The 9,206-nt window shown below is 44.1% G+C and overlaps 1 long non-coding RNA gene across 1 annotated transcript in view; it reads left to right on the top strand.

Moving 5' to 3' along the window:
* Positions 1–8,568: 8,568 nt before the first annotated feature.
* The window catches only part of LOC141925407 (uncharacterized), a 29,209-nt gene continuing 28,571 nt past the window's right edge, over positions 8,569–9,206 (top strand). Inside the window, exon 1 of the long non-coding RNA XR_012623863.1 lies at positions 8,569–8,777. This is a non-coding gene — a long non-coding RNA (uncharacterized LOC141925407). The remainder of the gene's footprint in view (positions 8,778–9,206) is intronic.

The following is a 9,206-nucleotide window of genomic DNA, read 5'->3' as shown; positions in this document are numbered from 1 at the left end:
CCATGGTAGCCAGCACAAAACCAGAAGTATGGTTTCCTGGTTAGCCCTCTGACCCTGCAAAGCAAAGCCAGGGATAGCAGCGTTGATGTAGCTGCAAGGCCCGTCAGCACCCACTGCCGGGGAGTCCTTGGGGTCCCTGGGAGGTGCCACATTGCCTGGGTGCTCCCTGTGCTCCCTGCCCAGCCTTGCTGCTCAGGTCACCAGCCCTTGAGGCCATGCCATGGGGAAAGGAGGGTGATGAGACCAGGAATAAGTTGGCACCAAACTGGTACCTCTCCCAGCCTGCCTTTAAATTCCAGCTGCGGGTTTTGACACCAGCTGTCAGCTCTGATTACCTGTCACGTTTGTAACAATGCTGTCAGACTGGCTGAGCTGCCAGCACTTGGAGGAATTGGAGACTTCTTATGCAGGTTTGGGGGTTTTTTTTAGTTTTATTGATTAATTCGGCAGAGTAGTGGAGGAGTTTTTTTGCCAAGTTGCAATGCAGCTTTTACTGGTGAGAAACTTTCTAGAGGAAAACATTTTACGTTTATTTAGAAAGAGGAAGCATTAAAGAGATTAAATTTATCAGGGTCATCCGATGTAAGTCAAGAGTTCTTTTCATGTAAAATCAATGTGCGTGAATTATACAGACAGAAATTGGAGGTTAACTTGCTCATTAGTCACGTGGTGCTGAGGATAATAAATGTTTGATGCTGGAGCATTACTGATAATTTATTAGTCATGGAGTAATAGGTAAAACAATACGGCAGGAAAGGAAGGAGAGGGGAATTAATAGGGGAAGGAAGAACGGCAGGGACCGCACGGGTCATCCTCAGCTTATTGAATTTCATGTCCAAGCTCCCACTGACTTTAAAGGTATGGCGTGAGGCCATCTGACTGTGCGAACGCAGGTAGGCGAGGAGCTGGTTAATGAGAGGAACTGTGGGAGGCGTGGGGAGAGAGCCCAGCAAGGGAGGGAGACTGCCTCGAGTGGGCTGATGTCTGCTCCAGGGGTGCACGGGAGAAAAGAGAATACACATGGGATGGAAAGAAGTGATGCTGCGTCTACTGGCACTGGGACCAGTGGTGTCTGCTCCCAGCAAGTGGCTGAAGACAAGAAACTTGGTTGCCTCTTGCTGGAGGGTTTCTCTGAGGGCTGGTTCTGGGTCACATTTCCTTCCCGTCGGTCTGCTCCTTCTGTTGCAGTGACATTTGTCGTACCATTAGAGCCTCTGCCTTTCAGCCAGGGTTGTTTGAAACTGGCCAAGAGCTTCTGGGGAAATGGAGGCCAGACTGGCTGGTTCATTAAACGTGCATGGTGATTGAATGAGTTTTGTGTTATTAGGCAGTGAGGCTAAAAATGCTGATGAGATTTGTCCCAGCAGAAGGTGTTTTCCCCCCTTTGACCACAGGCTGTTCCTTCCAGTGGCACATCACAGAGAAATTAGTCCATCAACCCTTAACATTGCCTTTTGATGTTTTTTTAAAATAAAATTGTACGTCTGTTATGAGCCAGTCTCACCGACAGCACCCAGTTTGTGTTGTGCTGTAAAAGCATTGGAGAAGAAACGTAATGGGTTAGAGAAACAGTGGCTGATTTTACTGCATTGTCTTTGACGCTGAGCAACCAGTTTGGACCAGTACAACTAACCCAACCCTGCTGATAGATGCCAGTAAATGCAAGTGGATTATGGACAGCCTCTCCTTTAGCAATAGTTACTGGTATTAACATTTTGAGAAGGTATCAGTATCTCAGATGCCATGCAGTGTTTTGCATATAGGAGCAAGCACTGGGCTGGGGAGGAGAAATCCCTCACTGCTTCGCAGCTCCCCAGGCGATGGAGACAACCCTGGAAGCTGGAAATGCCGCGTGGCGGCTATGCAGAATATTTAGCATGAGGTGACCTGTGTACATGGTGGATTGGGATCTGGGACTTCTGCTGGGAGAGGAGGAGGTTGCTGAAAAGGGAGCCGCAGCAGCATCCTCAGTGCACTGACAGCGCGAGCCTTTGAGAAGCGGTGAGAGGCTGTGGGTGAGGCACCGGCTGGGAGAGGCTCCAGGCAGAGCCCAGCCCCTCCTTGCTGCACTGTCCCTGGGGTGCGTGGGGAGCCGGGCACTGCACCCTCCCCGCAAGGGCTCCGCTTGTCCCGACAGCCATCCGGTCTGCTCACCGAAGGAGGGAACCCCCCAGGACCTGGCTCCCAGCTGGCAATTCCATGCAAACAAGAGTAACTGTCCTTGGAGAGCCAATATGTGAGAGTGGGAAATTTGGAGAGTCACTGCTGAGAGGGATTTTAATATTTGGGGAAAGAGAGAGATGAGGCTGTCTGATGGGAAATGTATCATCATAGAACATGAAACTGCAATTTTGCTCTCTTGTGCAAATGGTATCCAGCAGAACTTAATATGCAACGAAGAAATCCACTTCCACTTTATCGGCCAGACTAAATCATGTTATGCACAGGAGACTTCCTTTTGCTGTGTGCCAAATAGTAATAATTCTGTGCAGACTTGTAGACAAGGAAAAAAATAAGCCACATAAAAATACCATATGTACCAGGCGTTTTCTGTGTATTTCCTCAGACATTTGAGGAGCATAATAATAAACTATTTTTTTTTCTTTGAAAAGCAAATTAAGTTTTGTGAAAGGGGAAAGAATACTTTCCTTAGCTTCAGATAAAGGAGAATATTTCAGCTGCTCAGTTGGACTTTTTAGCAGCTCAGACAAAAGTGAGGTCAGGACACCAGCAGACACAAATTGAACAGCATATGGCCAGTCAGACCAGACTTGCCAATTTATTGTATTCATCTAGCGAATATGTGGGGCACAGAGCAGGATAAGCAAGTCCGTTAATATCAGAATAAAAAAAGATATGGAGGTGATATTAAAAGGACATGAAAAATGGCAGAATCTGCAGGAGGGGCCATGATTACCTACAGAGAACTAGCTCTGCTTTTGGAGCAGAGAACCAGCAGTCCTCAAAATCTTGAAACCTGCTCCTGTGGCCAAGCCTTTGTGGTGGGTGTAAGGGTCTACAAGGTCGCAGGGACTAGGGAACTGGACCTAGAGGGAGGGTTTTTTGTTGTTGTTTTTGGAGAAAGCCCTTTCCAACTAGAAGATGGGCTTTTAGGAAGTGTGATTAAAATGCTCACTGACGTTTTAAAAGTCCTCCAAAGGTGTCAGGTTCTTTGGAAGAAAGCGCTGGGTTTTTTCCCTATTTCAGATCAGAAACTATGTATGGAAACAGAGCTACTTTTCCCTTTCATTTTTCAATATTTCTTGAAAAAGGGGAGGTTTCAGTGAAAGGCAGAGATAACCTGTCTGCTTTCTCTTTCCTCCTCTACTAAAAGAGAGTAAAAATTAGAAAGCTTTTAATAATTTGAAGCTGAATACACATGGATGCTTTTTCTTCTAGGATACTTTATATTACAATACGTTCTCAATGATTTATTGTTGAAATTTCTCAAGGAACATTTAAGAGAGCAACCTTCTTGGAAAGGACACGGATGGTCTGCTCCTGTGAAGACTGGCAGAGTGTTCTCATGTTGCTCTATGGAGATTGCTTGAGGTTATGCTTCTTCTTAACGGAGGGGAGATTTTCTAGTGGCAAATCGGGGATTATGATCAGCATTGTGCTAAAAAGGAGTCTGCCTCTATCTGGCACATTCCTCTGGATTGTTATTGGTAAAAAGCTGAAAGAAGAGCTTTTCCTACTTTGTAATCAGGTTGTTTGGAAGAAGATGATAATGAAATCACATTTAATGGAAGCAAATAGAACATTAATTATGTGAAAAGCAGGTGAATAGAGGAGATCTGTTTTCTGCAGATAACTGGGAGGACTCGAGTCACTTTTGGTCTACAGACACACCATCATTCGTATCCCTTGAAGTTTTGATTTGGGATGAGCTATAATGGACCTGGAATCTAGAGAGTGTCTTTTCCTCATTGCTGAGGCATCTGTCATGTTGTGCCATGCGACTTCATGTTCAAATGACATTGCAGGAGATAACAGTGCAATGCAAAGCCAAGCGTGATAAATATGACATGGCATGTCCAAAATAATACTTGCTTTTAGTAGATCAGTTATCCTTTAAAAGCTAGTATTTAGATTTGTCCTTAGATAATTCAATAGCTCCCGTCTCTGGTAGGAATGATGTCAACCTGAGTTACTGTTTCTGATGAACAGCGATGATGGGACAAGATGGCATGAAAAGGATGAAAGAACAGCAGACTCTGGGTGTGCATCCCAGAGCTCTTCTCCAAGTACCTGGTCAAGGCAAGGTTCGTGGGGCTGAGCATGATAACGATGTGATTTCTCAAACAGAGACAAACAGGATCTGTCACGGGCCAGCTGGTCCCAGTGATAGCATTTGCCCATCGCAGCACTCTTGGTTTTCCTTGATCCTTTTTACCCTCAGGTCACTACTAGCATGCCTGTGTTAGGGTAGTGAGTGGAAGAAGGAAAGAAAAACAAACCCCCAAACATATAGTAAGTTGTGTGAATATGGGTAAATGAGAAACTGTTGAAATCAAATGATTAAAAAACAAACTGGGACTTAAACCTTGACCAGCCAATTTGTCATGAAAACTGCATCTGGTGTGACCTGGCAGAGCTCCGTGGAGAAGCCAGCCTCTCAGCCCCCCAGGAGAGCTGGGGTCGGAGAGCCTCCAAAAAGTTGGGGTGCGTCCCAGGCCTCTGGAGTTACCTCCTCTTCACAGAGGAATATTTAGAAAACTGCTTATTCTTGTACATGAAAAACAGAAATCTAGGCTGGAAGGCTCTTGTGTATTTGACAGTATCTTCTCTCCGCTCTTGTTGTCTCGCTCCCTCTTTCCTGCACTCTCCCCTTGCTGTGTTATATATGCCCTATGCATGCTGCTGTCTGTTCTTCCTAGTAATTATTTTCATCAATTGAAAACACTTATTAACTTCGTTATAAAAAAGTTGCATATTTTTCAGAGCCTCTGTTGAGGTTAGAAGAAAAAAAGAAGGTTAAATCAGGTACCGAGGATCTGCAGTGCATAGTATTAATACCTTATTTATTATTGCTCAGCTATTAAGTGTTTTTATTCAGAAGTATTGAATAAGCAGAAAGTCATCTACATAGGACACGGCTAAAATGTCAGGCTGCAAATTAGTTTGTTTACGCACCAAGCACTGAGGATTTTAGACCTGCTCTCTTGCATGCTGTCATGCTCTAGGTTACAGGCGGTGAACCCACATTGAAATCAAAGCCATGAGCGGGGTGAACTTGGTTTTTAACCCAAGCACAGTTCACCAGGAGTTATTTACATGTATTGGCTGCAGAACTGAACCCATGGTGCTGTTCAGTGTTTCAGATGACCGCTTGCCTGTGCCCTGCAGCAGCCTGTAACTCATCCCTGTGCTGTGTGCCTCCTCTGGCTGTCATCTGAGAGAGCTTCCCATTGCCAGCTCCAGAGGCACTGAGGGGCTGCTGCAGCTGTGAAGCAGGTGTATGTCTTTCCCTGCAAAGATTTTATTTTTATTTTAGGTCGTGGGTCTTTAACTACTAAGGCTTGACTCTGCTGCAGGCTCCAGACTGTGTTGCCAGGCTTTCTGGAGATCTCTCAGACAGTAACCACAGCCACATAAACGGTTACTCCTGCTGTGAGAAAGGATGGTGAAGTGGTTGCACTGGGTGCACTCTGCCACTAATGATCCTTTGGTGAAGCCCATTTTGTTTTGTCATGTCAAATGTGTTTGACCAAGATTGTGGAAGAATTTTCTGTTCTCTTGGTGGCTGCAGAAGTGGTGTGGCAGGGAAATTGGTGGGATAGCCTTCTTCCAGGCTGGCCTCTTGGTGTGCGTCAAATCTGGATGCTGTTCCCGAGCAGATCAGCCCTGAGATCTCTGCTCATGCTGCCAATGCAAAGATCAATTAGTCCCTGTCATGTGGGGTGCTCTAAGGAGGAGACCCATGGACTACAAACTGGACTGGACCTGCAGAGCCATTTTGTGCCTGTCACCAAGGAACTATCAAAGAGTAATGACCTTGTCGCTAGTATGCAACGGAGATGGATGTGAAGCGATGACCCAGATGTGTAAGGCTCCACCCCATAATTAGTCCTCCAAACCAACCAGCTTCTATGCCATTGGTTTCCAGCTGCCTCTCACCCCAACTGCATACCTACACGGTGCTGCTTGAATAATTTCACAAAAAATTTCTCATAAGTGGCATATAAATCAGTGGCAACTGTACCTATCCCCGTCTGTGCAATGCCAGCTGTAGGCAGATCCCCAGGTCCCACGGCTTCCCCTGTGAATGGAGATTCATCTCTTCTGCTCTTCATCGCTTAGAAGGGGAGGACAGGAAGAGCTCGGGGATTTAGGGCACAGTAGGAGAATGTGGGAATCTCATCTAGCTTAGAGTTTTCCTCAGCATAGGATTTTTTGGTAGTGCAGACCTATTGTTAAGGGGACATCATCCCTCCAAAAAAACCCAAACCCAAAGCATTTTCCCCTCTGAATCTTCTGACAGCATTGCAGATTGCTGAAAGAAGGGTTGAGAAAATTAATAATCATCTGGGGAGGACTTTTTCTCCTAGCTTTCTTTCTCCACAGAATCTCATTTTCCAGCTTCTTCATTGCTTGCTAGGAGCAGTAGCCACAAATACAATACTGAATGGGAGCAAGGAAGACCATGGAAGGGGAAGGTTGTGACTGAAGAAATGGAGCATCAGGATTTTGGTTTTTTGTTGTTTGTTGTTTGTTGTTTTTGTTTTTTTTTTTTCCCCCCAGATAAACTCCCTTTTATAAAACCTATAGAGTCAAAAACAAAAAAAAAAAAAAAAAAATTTTCAAAATTTCAGTTGGAGCCGTGCTTTAGTAAAGTGCATCCTAAAAAGCAGTACATTTAAAAGAACAAAAAAAGCCTGGTTCCTGACTGCTAAACATGTTTGTCCAACCTCAAAGCTTCACTAATAGCTCTACTATGTTTCTTAGCACTGGGCATCATAGCAACTATTCTGCAGTGTATTGCTTTACAGAGCTATGTCGGGTTTGTTTGTTGGTTTGTTTCTGAATGATCTCTAGGCATCTGAGGATACCCCAGTGGGTTAAGGCAAGCAAGATGCTATAGGGTTATTCTCTATGCTATTTAGCTTTTAACCCTCATGCACAGAAAGCAAAAAAGCTGGCTGTTGTAAATTAGCTGCATGTAACTCCAAGAACTAGTATGAATGGAAATACTGGCTTCTTTAGCAGACTTGTGATTAAAAATATCATTCAAGGGACTCAAAAAATATCTTCTGGTCTTGGACAACACCCAGCTGAATGGGAAGTGTAAGGGAAAAAAAAGCAAGCTAAATTCTGCATTAAAACATAGCACTCTTTCCATCCTCTCTCTTTTTTTAAATGCTGATAAACATATTCCCCCTGATTATTGTTACGTCGGTCCACAGTTTTGTGTAGTGCAGCAGCACATAATTCAAGGTGACACAATCTAAAGAAGCGGCATGCTTTAAAGGCATCTATTTTCCCAAATTCAACATTATTGAGCCAGACAGCAGGTCTGCACCTTCTACGACTGTAATGAGGACCAGGCAGACCGAGCAGAGTGTCACTCTCCACCTGAATCCTCTCTGTGTCATTTGCCATAACTGCAGTTGTAAGAATCCTGCATCCATGAGAGCTCTTCATCTTGAGATGTAAGAGTGTGGGTGTTAATAAAAATAAAGAGGTTTTTTTTTTTAAAAAAAAAGCCAAAAAGGAAAGCTTCTGGCAAAGTTGGACTCAAGGTCTTTGCCATAGGGATGATGCAGGAGGTTTGCGGTGAGTTTGGGTGATTTGAGAAGCTAAGATCCAGACTAAAAGAAAACAATCAAATTTTCTCCACCAAATACCTTCAGCAAATATTTCCACATCTTCTCCAGTTACTAAATATGGTAATATTTAAAGAATTAAGAGCTGAATGTAGGAGCATATGAAATATCAGGTTGTAGGAGGTTAAAGGAGTCTTTTGAAGTCCAGCTTCCCAAATAATTTTCCTCTTGCAAAAATTTGATTGCCTTTCGAATAACCCTGTTTCAAATGCATTTACTGATCGTTATCTTGTAGGCTTACATCCTGTAATGAAATCTTCCCCGCCGTCATTCGGAGCATGGTCCTTCCGGAGCTGGCGGGCTCGGCCATGGCCGTGGCTGGTGTGCTGGGGCAGTATCGCAGCTCCATCTCACCCCCCACTCCTGACACCAGCCGCTTCCCTTCCTCTCCTTCTGCTTTTAAAGGACAGCCAAAGTGTTTCAAATGTTGAAATCCCTGTCTCGCTGAATTTGCTCTCAACTGGCTGATTTCCTTTGCCTTACAACTCATAATTAATTAGGAAAAGGTTCTGCACCTTCTAGTGCCTTCTCTCCGATATTCAGACCATGGTTATCTTTCCTCTGGATGTCCTGTAAAAATGGCTTTTTAGTATTAGTCATTTTCTGATCTCAGTATTTTTGTCTGTTGCCTTGTATGTCTCTGTTTAAAAGCATATTACCAGTGTCACTTCATGTGAAATCCATGTAATTATTTTTTAGGTTTGAAAGGTTTTTGCTTCAACAATACCTTTTGGCAGTTGTTCCAGGTGCATTAAGACATGTGGGAATTTCCAAACACAGCAGGAGGAGAGGTTTCACCATCAGCACTGTGGAGCATCTAGAAGAACTAGTTGGTGTCCCTCGACACTTTCTTTGTGAAGGATGACAGTTGTCTGCAGAGGCTTTTCAGAGTCTAATTTTAAGAGCATTTTAAACAAACCTCTCCTTTGGTTACAAAGAGAGACTACCCAGGTAAGGATGGATGTATAAAATCTGTTGTGTGTGCCCTTCTAGGAAAATTCAAGGTAAGAAAAGAAAGTTTTAGAAAATGTCAAAACGTTTTTCAATGTATCTATTTCCGGATTCAGGATTTTGTTTTTTCATCAAAAGTATTAATCAAATTCAGCATGGCTTCACCAGCTGACCAGATCAGTCTTAGTTATCATCAAAGGTTATTCAGTGTCCCCAAATTCTCCTGGGTATGTCCAGCAAAATCAGGGGCCATAATGTGTTCTTCTTTTACAGATCCTTGCCCTACAGTAGTTCAATTTTCTTTGTGCCAGGAGCACTGGGGAGTGGTGCGGTACAGTCAGCTAGTGGTGGTCAGTTAGGGGCAAGCCACCAAATCCTGGCTGATGGCCAGTGCATTGTTGCAGCTTGCTCTCAGGAAAGATCATCTGG

Source organism: Strix aluco, chromosome 6 (genome assembly GCF_031877795.1).
Source record: "Strix aluco isolate bStrAlu1 chromosome 6, bStrAlu1.hap1, whole genome shotgun sequence".
NCBI lineage: Eukaryota > Metazoa > Chordata > Aves > Strigiformes > Strigidae > Strix > Strix aluco.
This window is presented reverse-complemented; position numbering and strand designations above follow the sequence as displayed.